Source organism: Lolium perenne, chromosome 4, assembly GCF_019359855.2.
Source record: "Lolium perenne isolate Kyuss_39 chromosome 4, Kyuss_2.0, whole genome shotgun sequence".
Classification (NCBI taxonomy): domain Eukaryota; kingdom Viridiplantae; phylum Streptophyta; class Magnoliopsida; order Poales; family Poaceae; genus Lolium; species Lolium perenne.
In genome coordinates this window covers 294,349,261-294,366,436 of record NC_067247.2, presented here as the reverse complement: position 1 = coordinate 294,366,436, position 17,176 = coordinate 294,349,261, and positions in this window count along the sequence as shown.

Sequence of the window (17,176 nt, the reverse complement as noted above, 5' to 3'; positions counted from 1 at the left end):
GATAGTTTTGGATTCAACAGAATTGAGAGAGATATTCGGAATAGGGTCCCGGAGTTATCTGAAAGATTTTGGAATAGTTCGGGAGGTGTCTCGGACAAAAGGCAATTAAAGGATATGTTCAAAATATAATTAAGTAAAAATATGGTTTATTTAATTAAAAAGGGCCTATGTACCTTAATTGGGCCCCATATGGAAACGTTCCCATCGGGGAAGGAAGGGGATGGCCGATCGGGCCACATGGGCCAGCCCACGCAGGCCGATCGGGCGGGGGGGGGGGGGGGGGGGGGGGTAGGCCTTGTCCGGCCGGCTGGCCCCCAACTCCTCCTCCTTTTTTCCCACCTTGCCCCCTTATCAAGCATTGCCCGTCTTTGCCCCCTATATAAAGATATTCATAGGCAATTAAAATAGGGAAATATCTCTCTCTAGTTTTCTTCTTCGTGCGGTTCCTCGAAGAACTGCATAGGCTTGGAGGCAATTCCATCCATTACGGGGGAGCGCTACTGGGATCCGGATCCAGAAGATCTACTTCCGCAACTTCGCTGGATCGGAGTCGGGTGCGTCATTGAGCACCGTACGTGTGCGAAACTATGAGGTGCTGCACCTGCGGCACTCGACGTCATGGAAGAGGACTTCTGTACGACCCTAAGGTCGGCGTCCAAAGTACGACTACATCAACCACATTCTAGTGTAACGTTGACCGCTATCAGTCTACGAAGGTACGTCTCTGATATCATGCCCGCTACTGCATTACTCCTTGGATAGATCTTGGGTATATTAGGGTTTGCGATAAGTTACAATTTTTGTTTTTTGTTGCCAAGCCCTGTAGGAGGAAACCCCGTGTAGAAACAAAGAACAGGGGCCACATTAGGGTTTGCGATAAGTTACAATGTTCTTGTCGGCCATGGAAGGCACAAGATATGATAGAGATGGGATTGTACTTTTGATGTGAAGAATGGGGGTGGTTGTTTGTTGAGTGGGTCCAAGATCAAAAAAAGGAGCAAAAATGTCTTTGCTCTTTCATCATGTTGGGTGGGTTTGTTCTTTCATCGTGGTGTATTGAGTATTTTATTTATATTATTATAGGATAAGCGGAATTTGGGAGTTCAAATGGACAAAGTTGGCAAGGCTGATTGCCGTGAGTACTTGGTGAAATACGATGCTACCGCCTATCAAGATCATGTGACCCTTATGTGATAGATGGAACACGTACTATCTATATTCAATAGGACAATGAAAAAACTCATGTTCCTTGTGATGAACCAATTGTTCTTGTGGAGGCGGCTAAAGGAAATTGATACATTAGGATGGTTTTTCAATCTCCTAATTTTCCGGTAATGAACATTCTAGATCTTGGGTGGTTTGCTTCCATCCAATCCTTGCTTGTGCAAAAAAATGCCAAGAAATATCCGAGAAATTGTTACTAAAGTGAAGTTAAGCAAAATTTTCTTGAGCCACCATAATTTTATGCGAGATTTCATTAAACATAGGGGATCAATTTTTTATGACCTCCCTCACAGGAAGCAGAAGGCTTTCACGAGACAAGGGTAGCTTCATGTTAGGTTGAAGGTGGACAAGGTTGTTGATGCCGCGGAGGAATTCCTTAATTCGCAATAAGCATTTGAATTTCTGTTTTGTCAACTATGTTTTGCTCTATGTTGCTCAAGTATGATGTGATGCATGGACTATGTATGAAACTTGTAAGTAGTGCTATCTTATGGTTACATTTTTTTTTTGCATTCATATTTGAATATATGTTTGTGCTTCTGAAATAATATGATCATATTCCGCTGAAATAATATGACCATATTACACTGAATATATATGGTGATATTGCATTGCATATGGTGAAGGATGATTGCATAATATGGTGAAGAATGAATACATAAGAATTTGGCACTTGGAATCTTGTTCACCACTATTAAGTTTCATGAAACATTTCCCTAGACCATCAAACTCCTCGATCTTGGGTGCAATTATGTCATCTTCATCAACGGAATCTTAGGGGTGGCTACCGCTGATGATACATACCCTGGCTTTGTTCACCCTGTATGTGCGAGCACAATCCTTGCACAAAAATTTCAAAGTCACGATTCCATTCCCGCAAACGCCGCAACTATGTAGATCATGTGGAACCTGCAGCCGACACTCCAAACAAACAAAAAGACATATGTCACCGGCAACGTCGCATTTGTTGCACACGAGGGAATATGCATCCTTTGAACCTAGATGGAACCATGGAGGGCACAGGGAGCGCCAACACCATGTCCGGCCAGCATGCCTTGCTTCGCCTTCTTTTCCAGCGCGCCTTTGATACCCTCCTCGAGCACTTTCTCCACGACGTTCTGGTTACCATTGTCGGCCACCATGTCCTTGTGGCTCTCCATCCCGTGCCCTCTTCCTACTTGGACGCCATTGTGTGCTTTAAAAAAAGATCGATGAAAGTCTCCTATAGTACCAAGAGATCATTTCCCCCCTCCACCGCTCTCAGCTGTCTACAGTAAAGTTGAGAGTCTCTTCTCTCTAACCGGGCCGCTGCCGGCCGCTCAGCCAGGCTAGCTGGCCGGAGTTGGTAGTGGTGTGGCGCCGTAGTAGTTTAGGGCTAGTTTAGGTTGTTGTTTGCTTGTTTTGCGGCTTGATGCTGCCGTTTTGGGGTTCTCCCCGTAGAGAGGACACCGACCGAGATCTACGCCGCCGGATCTGGGCCTTCCTAGGGATGCTTCTTCTTCTTCCTTTACTCCGATGACCGGAGGGAGGAGAGGTTGAGAGCAGCAGCGTCTTCTTCAATAACCTGGTGGCCGAGGGACCTTCTTCTCCCCTGGATCTCAGCTCAGGCGATGCCTTCCTGGCTGGCCATGGTGGCGAGGAGGTGAGGCAACATGATGCTGTTAGGCCTGCTTTTTCTCTGGTCCTGGCCGGCCATGGTGGCGAGGAGGAGCTGGAGATAAGTTGGCTGCTTTTGTCTCTTGGGGAGGGATCCTACCCTCTCTGCTGGTGGAGCTGCTCCTCCAGCGCATCTCTCTGTTCATCCTGTCTGCCTTGCCGTGGTGGTGAGAGGAGAGGTGGCGGTTGGACAAGCTGGACCTCTGCTCATCAGCGCCTGCATGCAGGGTGCTATGGAGCTTCTTCGGTGAAGCTCTTATGTGCGGAACACGTGCCGCTCCTCGTCGACGGCACGATCTTAGGCCAGCATGGCGGCCCATCTGCAACCTCCAAGACGGAGGCTCTTATTCGCTCTGTTCGCCGGAGCTCGTCGCCTCTCCACCGCCAAGTGGTTCGTCCTCGGAGGAGGAGAAGCGGCCGGCGGATCAGTAGCTTCGCCGGAAGTATGCTATCGAGCATATCATCATCGTATCTCGACGGCAGCATCTCGAGGTCGCCGGCGAATGGTGGTGGTGGCACCCAGGGACCCGGTTGCTTTTTCAATTTTTGTCTCAGGGTGTTTTATGTAATTTGGGCGGGCCTTTCTTCAAATTTATGTTTTCTGGTGCAAGACATACCTGAGGACTTCCCTGTAATTTTGTACCCACCACGTGTGATGGAATGAAAGCTCGTGGGCCTTCTAGGCCTTCTTTGTTCAAAAAGAAAGAGATCGATGGGAGTAGGAAGGCCATGCATGCACTACTTCTCATGAGTTTCACACCCCATAAGGAAACCCAAAGGGAGAGCCAAACGAGTTCACAACTGATGCACGCACTACTTCTGATCGATTTCACATGTCATCAAGGAAACCCACCGGAAACACACAAGGCAACCATGTCATCAAGGAAACCCACCGGAAACACCAGGCCCGAGCGGCCACGTGTGTGGAGAGTGCAGCTCGCACAGGGCCCCAAAATTTGGGGGCCCCAAATTGTTATGAAGGCCTATATAATATAAGTATAACATGTTAGGAAAAAATTAGAAAAGAGAGAAGGAAAGGGACTTACCTGGGCCTTGGAACGATGGAAGAAAACCACGTCGCGAGTGAACCGTCCTCGCGGTCACGGCCTCGCCTCCTCGGTTTCTCGATCCGATCTAGAGTTACCGTTAGGTTGGAAAATGACAACAAGCAAGAAGCAACTCATCAGGACTCAGCGAGGCAGCGACGACGACGCATGGCCTGCAGGCTGGAGCAAAGTATCCTGGACTCACGAGGCCGCGACGGAAAGCTCCGAGCCGCCACGCATCGGTCCTACCATTAGCCGTGGTAATTTGATTTTTTCTCATCTTCTGCGTTCTGATCAACAATGTTGAGGCACACGCGGTTGATCTTTTGGTTCATTTAATCGTCAAACAAATTAGCAACTTAGATAATACTCTAATTGATTGATGATGCCGAATCTTGTTAATTTTTTTATTTAATCTTTTATACGTAGTGTTGATATGTTGATATGAAGTTTTTTAAGAATTCATTGCAGAAGATATGGAGGCTCTTGAAATTCTGAAATATTTAAAGCGGCTTGATTATTTTCTCAATGCAAATATTGCATATAGAATTTTGTTGATTATTTTTGTGACTGTTGCATCAACAACAGAGCTTTTCTAAATTAAATCTACTGAAATCATATATGCTTAATTACTATGATGGTAAAAAAAGACTCATTGATTTAACAACAATATCGAGTGAAGTGTTGGACAAGATTGATTATGAGGTCGAAGAACCCTAAAAGAATGATGTTTTTCAGGTAAACATTATGCAACCGAGATTTGACTAAGCATGATTATTAATATATCCAATTAATGTGTAGGATATTAAAATATATACATTATACTTACTAGTAAAAATGCCCGTGCGTTGCATCGGGAGAGAAAAATTTGCGTATATACCTTGTTGCCTGAACACAATTGCACCACTCATGATCGTCATCGGATGCGTGGAACTAAAATCATGTGTGAGGGCCGTCGACAGCAAACTCATACTCCGCGTAGCTACTCTTTAGGCCACCAGCAACTGCCTCCCCGATGATCTTAGGATCGCCATAATTATTTCCACGTGGTCACTCGAGCGCCGGCATAGGAGTTGATGGCAGTTGAAAAGAACTACGGAAGAATTTATTAGTTCTTCAATTACCTTGAATTAGTTTCTATATCCACAAATCGGTAATAAACAAAAATAACCTGGTAAACAAATTCCAGTAGATGAAGTAAATAAATTGAAACATAAATAAAATGTGTGCATCACTTCTTTTTCCTATAACATCTCTATTTGATAATAGAGTTTGGAAGATGTCAGGAGACGATTTGCTGAAGAAATACTGAAAAAATGTGCCCTCCTTCTAAGTTCGTCAATTCCATTGATGATTTTGACGTCAGGTTGTCACACAGCGGTTCCCTTTTGCACAGGCACGGACCTGGTTCGAGCAAACCCCATCATCTGGTGTGCTCCCGGCACTGTCGCATTGTCGATTAATGTTTAGCTCATCACGCTACTACACTGCCCATCTTTCGTTCATGCAGGCAACGTTTCAACATAGTCCAGTTTAATGCATAATTCCCCTTACTTGCCCATCATCAGCACATGGAGAATTTTATTCCCTCCCGATTATAATTCATTTCAGACCAATCAACATCGTTGCTTCTTGATTCCAGAGGCACCCTTGTATGAATGTACATAAAAACCGGTGAGACTCTTCGATTTGTCTCTTGCCTAATTTATAAAAAGAATCTCTCTGCTGGTTGCAAACGTATGCTTTGTCAGTTCGTTCTCCAGCGACCGGATCTGCCTTTCCCCGCATTTCCATGTGCTACCGCTTTGGTGAAGAACAAATCCGGCTAGGCTTTTCGTGGCTGCAGCACTGGGAGGATGTGATGTAGCCGCGGATTTTGGCAAGCTAGATGGGGCAAGTGGCAGCTAGCAACCACGCTCGCTGTAACTCTACGTCTGCAACCTGGGCTCTGCATCCACCCTGTATCGATGAGACCTGCTAGTTCAGAATGGAGGTGACGATGGGCTGGTGGCGGGAAGGGCAGCGCCGCCGGCCGCGTGTGATGCAGAGGATGGGAACAGCGCCGCCGATTTCCGCGCCCGCCCGCTGGCCTCTGCCACCGTGAGCCTAGATAGTGCGGGCGACATGTACGGCCGTGGCCGGTGCCACAGGAGGATGTGGCCATCACGGGGAGGGACTTGGCGTGCCAGCGTGGATAGCTTTGGCCTTCCAGCGGCGCCGGAGGATGCGGTCGGCGCAGGCGCGGCCTCGCGGAGGCGGCAGAGGATGGAGCCAGTGCGGCGTGCCGCAGCGGCCGGAGCTCCATGCGAGGGAGGACGGGGAACGGGGTCTTCGGGAGCCTCTTCGGGTATGGAGCCGGGCCGCACCAACGAGCAGGAACTCCATCCTCGCAGCTCTGGCCTGAGCATCTCCTTGATATCCCCGCCACCAAACTACTGCACGCTGCCCCGGCAGGCGGCAACGCCTCCACTTTCTTCCTCCCGGACGTTCCCCTGCTACCTAGCTGGTGTGCTGCTGCCTGCGTCGCCCTGCCCCTACCCCTGCTGCTCTCGAGCTCCGGTGTGACGGCCTATGGCGGTCGAGGATGCAAGTGTGGCGAGTATGGGGGAGGAGCTATACCGGCCGGCTTGCTGGGGGAGACTACGCCGCCTTAGCCGCATCGGCAACACAAGGATTTGAAGGGTGGCCTCAGCCGCCGGGCGGGATTCATCGCGGGGCAGGGATGGGTGGGCGCTGGCGGCGTAGGAATCGATGGGGTCGCCGTCGGTCTATTTCTTTTTTCTTCGATCGGAACTAAAGCGAATCGTTATTACTTACCGGTGGCAATGGCTGTAATATTGACTGAAATACAAGGGTAATTAAAAAACGGACGAAAATTTAGGGGAGAAACCTTCCTTCCTTTATTAGTAGGTATAGATTAGTAGGTATAGATATAGATTGAATAGTGCAAATTGTGTAGTATGTAGGGCCCAATTTGGAGTCTCGCACAGGGCCCCGGATTTCACCGGCTCGGCCCTGGGAAACACACAAGGCAACCGGAAAAAAAAGAAATAGTGAGAGAGAGAGAAGGATAAGGGTCACAAAATAGCCTAATTATATGGTATCATCTCTCCAAAAAAAATTGCAATTAGCCCTTTAAATCCGTACAGGTGAGTACTTAGCTAGATAGAAATTGTGAGTACCCCACGACGGATATTGATCGTTTGAATTTTGAAGAGCAGCAGCGTCTTCTTCAATATAACATTATCACTCTCGACATCAGGGAAGCCCGAACCCGAAAAAACCGGGACCGAACCCGAACAAGCCGGAACTTCGGTCTTCGGTCACCTCGTCGGTCCTGGGAATCATATGACCGAAATATTTGCGGGCTGTTCCGTTGTTGCAAGAAGTAGACCGATTTGACCGAATAGACCGAGGATTTCCACAACTACATCGAATATGTGCAGTGCGGCCCGTGTAGGCCAGATCCTCTTCTACCTTCCTTCCCCAATTCAACATTTTCTCCTCACCTCCGTGAGACCCTGACCTAGTGCTAATGACTGCCGCCTCACCAGCTCGCCACCACCCACACGGCTGACCCAGCCGCATCTCCAACCCCCGCTGCGTCCTCGCCGCATTCCCGCCGCATCTCCAACCTTGGGACGCTGTGCTATCAAGGCCGCGCGGCCGCTGCCGCATCTCCAATCGCGGCCACTGGTAGCGTCAATCCGTCGACGGCTGACTCCATGCTTCCGATCTTCCCCGAGCCCCGACGGCCGACGACCTGCTTCTGGAGTTCTGGTTTTTTCTTGCTCTTCTGGTCTCCCTTCTTGTTTTTTTTTTTTTGATCTGCTACTGCTAGAGTTCCATACACGTTCTGCTATTGCTGGTGATTATTTGGTCAGATTGAGAATTGTATTTTGCTATTTGCTATTAAGAAATAAGATATGAGCTGAACCAATTTGTGTTTTTTTAGTTGACATCAGGGACAGTCGGACAGAGAAAGAGTTGAACTAGTTTGTGCTGAGCTGAACGCACATGAAAGCAATAGCTGCAGCCTGCAGGAGTGGACGCTGACACTAAAGATCAGCGGTGCTCCCAATTTGTCTCGCAAGTTGTAGATTCTGTGTTGCTTCCTGCTTATTTAGTTCGTGTGCTGCGGTGCTGTCATTTATCTCGCAAATTCTGAAGCAATACCTGAAATGACCATCGTGTTGTGCTACCATTCTTCATATAGTGTGCTGCCATTTTTCTTTGTTTGGTCTATATGGTCATGACCGAAGACCGGACCGAAAAGACCGAAGACCGAACACATAAAGACCGAAAAGACCGAAGGTAATATGGGTAGCATTTCTGGATGACCGAATTTTTCAGTGACTGAAAAGACCGGACCGAGCAAACCGAACAGACCGAACGCCCGGGCAGAGGTGGCTCCCCACTAGCTGATTTTGCTGGCCTGTCGTGCGTCCACGTCATCCCTTATACACCCGCGCACACCGTTTGTCGAGAGCAGACACGATATGTGTTCTATGATCGCTCCCTGCCTCTCCACATTGCATGGGCTTTCCTTCTTGGTACGTGGGCTGGGCGTCCTTACATAGGCTTGGTACGTGGGCTGGCCGTCCTTACATGGGCTGAACGAGGTACTGGAAGAAAAGTGCCGGCCGGTTAGTGGCCGGCTTCATTGCCATAAATTTCATGTGATTAGGATCTCCTAAATTTTCATCTTCCAGTAACGGCGCCCTCCACTCCCCACCTTAATTATCGTTTTATTAACAACACTCCCATCCTCACCTTTTTATTACTCCATCGTGACCACGCTACTAATCTGCGGACGGCTTGTCGCCATGGCCACCAAGGGTAGCAAGCTGGATATGGAGGCTATCACCACCGTTGCAACCGGGAGTTGGTGCGCTGTTGCCCTGCTCAACCCACTACTCCCTCACGAATCTCTATGTTCTTCTATCCAAATTTGTTTTGCAGGATGGCATAAAATTTGCACACCGAAATCTATCCCATGGCATCTTCCTGAGTACCAAACTTTGTTGAGTACACGTTTCGCGACTAATCAACTCCCTGGCAGCGTCGACTAACTCCACCAGTGGCGAGCCCTCACCCATGGCGTTGTTTGGGTTCTGGTACGTTTCTTCCCACATGTTATCAGAATTTCAGTACATGTCGTATTCCAGCTCTACCCTTTTCCAAAACATTCTCAGACATTCAAAGGTTAGGTTCTCCCTGCTACAATCATCTTCATGAGCTTCAGCCTTATTAGTAGTATTAAAAATTACGAACTATGTATATGACATTAATCTGCAGACTCGATGGTGGGCTTCTATGGAGCATCAGAGCTAGACATCATTAGCTTAAATAACATGCAATTGGAAGACAATGTACAGCCCCAGTTAACAGGCCTATATAGCGGGGCCAATAGCTCACACACGACGTTTCTCCCTGGTATTCGCTGGAAAACGACGTTGTTCGATGAAATAGCTAGCGCACGACAGACGCAACGGCCCAAATAGCCACGGCCCGACATGCCCTTTAACAGCGAAGGAATAAACGAATCTGGATTACTTGTGCTGATCTGTTTGAATGCGGGACCCACCAGTCGACCGTTGCTATGCAGGGCCCATAGCTCGCCAGCTCAGACAAGGACCCAGCACATATCTACGCGGGACCCACCAGTGGACCGTTGCTATGCAGGGCCCATAGCTCGCCAGCTCAGACGTTCCCCTGTTCTTCCTCCAGCTCCTTCGTTCCCCTGTTTCTTCCTCCAGCTCCCAGCTCCTCCGTTCCCCTATTCTTCCTCCCGCTCCTCCCAGCAACGGTCCGTGACAGCGGCGGCGAGGATGTCGAGCTCCGCATCTGGCTCACAGAGGTCATGGCCCCGTTACGGAGAAATCGCGATGAGTAGATGCCCCGACTGCCCTCGCGTCGACCTACTGAAGCGGTTGACATGTGTGCGCTCGGAGAGGGGCAACATCGGTCGCGAGTTCGTCAAATGCGAAAGCAAGCCATACCTGGGCCCGGATGGAAAGGTAGGGTTGCCCGATTTGACTCAATTTGGGAATTTGGATTTGGGAATTTGGGAATTTGGGAATTAGGGTTTCCGATCTTTTTTTCAGGAATTGGATGAATGCGGCCATTTTGAGTGGATGGATAAGTACATTCGAACTCGAGGACTTAAAGTTGAAGTGCTGCCCCCCCAATCCAGGCTCCCGCATCTGTTGTGGAGGAGGTGATCTCAAACAGAGCCGTTCGGGAGGATTTTGCGGTCAATGGAGCGCTGAACGGAATGTTGCAGAAATTGAACAAACAATTGAGCGAAATTGTGCACTTGAAGAAGCAGTCAAACATGATGGCAGGAGCATTCTATGTGTGTATATCATTGCCATTTATTTGTTGTTTCTATTCCGTTCGGATTAGCAATTTGAATTTAGGAGTTGTGGATTGCGGGGCTGCTGTTTGTAGGATGTTGTTTGTAAAATGAATTTGAATAAAATTAGCTATGAATGTTTCAAGTCTAATCCAAATTCAGTTAGCGGTGGAAGAAGTGACAATCAGTTAACTGGAACCAAGTTCAGTTAGCACATTCCGAAATAGAAAAAGTGACAATTTCATGAGTAGTTCATGGGCTCTATGTTGGGCCCATTATTGGGTCAAGCCGTGAGTACTACCCGATAGATTTTTTGTTTGTCGTTTTGGCTTAGTGAATAATTGTTTTTTGTTGTTTTCGTTTCAATCATATTGCGTCCGTTTTGGCTGTAATATTATTGTGGTGTTGTGATGGATCATGTAGACATATGTTTGTACGTGTCAAGTTAAACAGAAGGCATCTTTGAACAGTGGCGGACCCAGACAAAATTTTGAGAGGGGGCAAATGGTGTGAGTGGGGGCATTTCTTATATATATTAGCACATTTTGAATAATTTTCTTCTAAAAACGAACAAATTCTATTGAAGTTTCACATTAACACATTTCTTATATATTGTAGCACATTTCTTATATATATTAGCACCCACTAGCTTGTACTTGGGTCCGCCCCTGTCTTTCAAGTTTGTGTATGGAAAATATTTCTTGTTGGTATTTGGGAGATCATTCAAGTTTGGTGCACACAAAAAAGACAAGTTTGTGTATGGAAAATATTTATTGTTGCATGCAAGAGTAGGGACCATATAGAAAATAAAATATAGCAAATATAGCAAATATTTTCATAATAGGATACATGACTCGATGACACGACTGACTCGATCGATGACACGATGACACTACTGACTCGATGACACGATGATACTACTGACACGATGACACGATGACACTAATGAAAATAATAAAGGTAGTAAAACAGTAAAACGACAGACTCGATCTGACTCCATGAAACAACTTGTACGAATCTTCCTCGTGGACTCCTCGTTGCCCTCGCTCCTCGTCGTCGCGCTGCCCTTCACTCCGGGCCCTTCACTCCTCGTCGGGATGGATGTAGGGGAGTGATGGCGTGTAGCACACGTCCGTTGGGAACCCCAAGAGGAAGGTGTGATGCGTACAGCGGCAAGTTTTCCCTCAGTATGAAACCAAGGTTTATCGAACCAGTAGGAGCCAAGAACCACGTTGAAGGTTGATGGCGGCGAGATGTAGTGCGGCGCAACACCAGGGTTTCCGGCGCCAACGTGGAACCTGCACAACACAAACCAAGTACTTAGCCCCAACGTAACAGAGAGGTTGTCAATCTCACCGGCTTGCTGTAACAAAGGATTAGATGTATAGTGTGGAAGATGATTGTTTGCAGAAAACAGTAGAACAAGTATTGCAGTAGATTGTATTTCAGTATAGAGAATTGGACCGGGGTCCACAGTTCACTAGAGGTGTCTCTCCCATAAGATAAACAACATGTTGGGTGAACAAATTACAGTTGGGCAATTGACAAATAGAGAGGGCATGACCATGCACATACATATTATGATGAGTATTGTGAGATTTAATTGGGCATTACGTCAAAGTACATAGACCGCTATCCAGCATGCATCTATGCCTAAAAAGTCCACCGCCAGGTTATCATCCGAACCCCCTCCAGTATTAAGTTGCTAACAACAGACAATTGCATTAAGTATTGCGCGTAATGTAATCAGTAACTACATCCTCGAACATAGCACCAATGTTTTATCCCTAGTGGAAACAGCACATCCATAATCTTAGAGATTTCTGTCACTTCCCCAGATTCACGGAGACATGAACCCACTATCGAGCATAAATACTCCCTCTTGGAGTTACAAGCATCTACTTAGCCAGAGCATCTACTAGTAACGGAGTGCATGCAAGATCATAAACAACACATAGATATAAATTGATAATCAACATAACAAGTATTCTCTATTCATCGGATCCCAACAAACACAACATATAGAATTACAGATAGATGATCTTGATCATGTTCGGCAGCTCACAAGACCCGACAATTAAGCACAATGAGGAGAAGACAACCATCTAGCTACTGCTATGGACCCATAGTCCAGGGGTAGACTACTCACACATCACTCCGGAGGCGACCATGGCGGCGTAGAGTCCTCCGGGAGACGATTCCCCTCTCCGGCAGGGTGCCGGAGGCGATCTCCTGAATCCCCCGAGATGGCATTGGCGGCGGCGGCGTCTCTGGAAGGTTTTCCGTATCGTGGCTCTCGGTACTGGGGGTTTCGCAACGAAGGCTATTTGTAGGCGGAAGGGCAGGTCGAGGGGCGTCACGAGGGGCCCACACCATAGGTCGGCGCGGCCAGGGCTTGGGCCGCGCCGCCCTATGGTTTGGCCACCTCGTGGCCCCACTTCATCTCCTCTTCGGTCTTCTGCAAGCTTCGTGGCAAAATAGGACCCTGGGCGTTGATTTCGTCCAATTCCGAGAATATTTCCTTACTAGGATTTCTGAAACCAAAAACAACAGAAAACATCAACTGGCACTTCGGCATCTTGTTAATAGGTTAGTTCCAGAAAATGCACGAATATGACATAAAGTGTGCATAAAACATGTAGATATCATCAATAATGTGGCATGGAACATAAGAAATTATCGATACGTCGGAGACGTATCAGCATCCCCAAGCTTAGTTCCTGCTCGTCCCGAGCAGGTAAACGATAAACAAAGATAATTTCTGGAGTGACATGCCATCATAACCTTGATCATACTATTTGTAAGCATATGTAGTGAATGCAGCGATCAAAACAATGTATATGACATGAGTAAACAAATGAATCATATAGCAAAGACTTTTCATGAATAGTACTTCAAGACAAGCATCAATAAGTCTTGCATAAGAGTTAACTCATAAAGCAATAATTCATAGTAGAAACATTGAAGCAACACAAAGGAAGATTAAGTTTCAGCGGTTGCTTTCAACTTATAACATGTATATCTCATGGATATTGTCAACATAGAGTAATATAATAAGTGCAATATGCAAATATGTAGGAATCAATGCACAGTTCACACAAGTGTTTGCTTCTTGAGGTGGAGAGAAATAGGTGAACTGACTCAACAATGAAAGTAAAAGAATGGTCCTTCAAAGAGGAAAGCATCGATTGCTATATTTGTGCTAGAGCTTTGATTTTGAAAACAAGAAACAATTTTGTCAACGGTAGTAATAAAGTATATGTATCATGTAAATTATATCTTACAAGTTGCAAGCCTCATGCATAGTATACTAATAGTGCCCGCACCTTGTCCTAATTAGCTTGGACTACCGGGATTATCGCAATGCACATGTTTTAACCAAGTGTCACAAAGGGGTACCTCTATGCCGCATGTACAAAGGTCTAAGGAGAAAGCTCGCATTGGATTTCTCGCTATTGATTATTCTCAACTTAGACATCCATACCGGGACAACATAGACAACAGATAATAGACTCCTCTTTTATGCATAAGCATGTAACAACAATTAATTTTCTCATATGAGATTGAGGATATATGTCCAAAACTGAAACTTCCACCATGGATCATGGCTTTAGTTAGCGGCCCAATGTTCTTCTCTAACAATATGCATGCTCTAACCATAAGGTGGTAGATCGCTCTTACTTCAGACAAGACGAACATGCATAGCAACTCACATGATATTCAACAAAGAGTAGTTGATGGCGTCCCCAGGAACATGGTTATCGCACAACGAGCAACTTAATAAGAGATAAAGTGCATAAGTACATATTCAATACCACGATAGTTTTTAGGCTATTTGTCCCATGAGCTATATATTGTAAAGGTGAAGAATGGAAATTTAAAGGTAGCACTCAAGCAATTTACTTTGGAATGGCGGAGAAATACCATGTAGTAGGTAGGTATGGTGGACACAAATGGCATAGTGGTTGGCTCAAGTATTTGGGATGCATGAGAAGTATTCCCTCTCGATACAAGGTTTAGGCTAGCAAGGCTATTTGAAACAAACACAAGGATGAACCGGTGCAGCAAAACTCACATAAAAGACATATTGAGAATATTATAAGACTCTACACCGTCTTCCTTGTTGTTCAAACTCAATACTAGAAATTATCTAGACCTTAGAGAGACCAATTATGCAAACCAAATTTTAGCATGCTCTATGTATTTCTTCATTAATAGGTGCAAAGCATATGATGCAAGAGCTTAAACATGAGCACAACAATTGTCAAGTATCACATTATCCAAGACATTTTAGCTATAACTACATGTATCATTTTCCAATTCCAACCATATAACAAATTAACGAAGAAGAAACTTCGCCATGAATACTATGAGTAAAGCCTAAGGACATACTTGTCCATATGCAACAGCAGAGCGTGTCTCTCTCCCATACAAAGAATGCTAGGATCCATTTTATTCAAACAAAACAAAAACAAAAACAAACCGACGCTCCAAGCAAAGCACATAAGCTGTGATGGAATAAAAATATAGTTTCAGGGGAGGAACCTGATAATATTGTCGATGAAGAAGGGGATGCCTTGGGCATCCCCAAGCTTAGACGCTTGAGTCTTCTTGATATATGCAGGGGTGAACCACCGGGGCATCCCCAAGCTTAGAGCTTTCACTCTCCTTGATCATGTTGTATCATCTCCCTCTCTTGATCCTTGAAAACTTCCTCCACACCAAACTTAGAACAACTCATTAGAAGGTTAGTGCACAATCAAAATATACATGTTCAGAGGTGACATAATCATTCTTAACACTTCTGGACATTGCACAAAGCTACTGAAAGTCAATGGAATCGAAATATCCATCGAACATAACAAAACAGGCAATGCGAAATAAAAGGCAGAATCTGTCAAAACAGAACAGTTCGTATTGACGAATTTTATTGAGGCACCAGACTTGCTCAAATGAAAATGCTCAAATTGAATGAAAGTTGCGTACATATCTGAGGATCACTCAAGTAAATTGGCATAATTTTCTGTGTTACCTACAGAGAATTTTGCCCAGATTCGTTACAGCAAAGAAATTTGTTTCTGCGCAGTAATCCAAATCTAGTATGAACTTTTCTATCAACGACTTTACTTGGCACAACAAAACACTAAACTAAGATAAGGAGAGGTTGCTACAGTAGTAAACAACTTCCAAGACACAAAATAAAAACAAAGTACTGTAGTAAAAACATGGGTTGTCTCCCATAAGCGCTTTTCTTTAACGCCTTTCAGCTAGGCGCAGAAAGTGTGTATCAAGTATTATCAAGAGACGAAGTGTCAACATCATAATTTGTTCTAATAATAGAATCAAAAGGTAACTTCATTCTCTTTCTAGGGAAGTGTTCCATACCTTTCTTGAGAGGAAATTGATATTTTATATTACCTTCCTTCATATCAATGATAGCACCAACAGTTCGAAGAAAAGGTCTTCCCAATATAATGGGACAAGATGCATTGCATTCAATATCCAAGACAACAAAATCAACGGGGACAAGGTTATTGTTAACGGTAATGCGAACGTTATCAACTTTCCCCAAAGGTTTCTTTGTAGAATGATTGGCAAGATTAACATCCAAATAACAATTTTTCAGCGGTGGCAAGTCAAGCATATTATAAATTTTCTTAGGCATAACAGAAATACTTGCACCAAGATCACATAAAGCATTACAATCAAAATCATTGACCTTCATCTTAATGATGGGCTCCCAACCATCCTCTAGTTTTCTAGGAATAGAAGCTTCGCGCTCTAATTTCTCTTCTCTAGCTTTTATGAGAGCATTTGTAATATGTTGCGTGAAAACCAAATTTATAGCACTAGCATTAGGACTTTTAGCAAGTTTTTGTAAGAACTTTATAACTTCAGAGATGTTGCAATCATCAAAATTCAAACCATTATAATCTAAAGCAATGGGATCATCATCCCCAATGTTGGAAAAAAATTCAGCAGTTTTATCACAGGCAGTTTCAGCAGTTTTAGCAGTTTCAGGCAGTTTTTCGCGCTTTGCATTAGAAGTGGAAACATTGCTAACACCAATTCTTTTATTATTATTATTAGGAGGTGCAGCAACTTGTGTAGCATTAGCATTATTAGTGGTGGTAATAGTCCAAACTTTAGCTATATTATCTTCTTTTTCATTTTCTTCTCTTTCCCACCTAGCACGCAATTCGGCCATCAATCTTATATTCTCATTAATTCTAACTTGGATGGCATTTGCTGTAGTAACAATTTTATTATGATGATTTTCATTAGGCATAACTTTCGATTTTAAAAGATCAACATCAGCAGCAAGACTATCGACTTTAGAAACAAGTATATCAATTTTCCCAAGCTTTTCTTCAACAGATTTGTTAAAAGCAGTTTGTGTACTAATAAATTCTTTAAGCATGGCTTCAAGTCCAGGGGGTGTGTTCCTATTATTATTGTAAGAATTCCCATAAGAATTACCATAGCCGTTGCCATTATTATAAGGATATGGCCTATAGTTGTTACTAGAATTGTTCCGGTAAGCATTGTTGTTGAAATTATTATTTTTAATGAAGTTTACATCAACATGTTCTTCTTGAGCAACCAATGAAGCTAACGGAACATTATTAGAATCAACATTAGTCCTATCATTCACAAGCATAGACATAATAGCATCAATCTTATCACTCAAGGAAGAGGTTTCTTCGACAGAATTTACCTTCTTACCTTGTGGAGCTCTTTCCGTGTGCCATTCAGAGTAATTGATCATCATATTATCAAGAAGCTTTGTTGCTTCACCAAGAGTGATGGACATAAAGGTACCTCCAGCAGCTGAATCCAATAGGTTCCGCGAAGAAAAATTCAGTCCTGCATAAAAGGTTTGGATGATCAT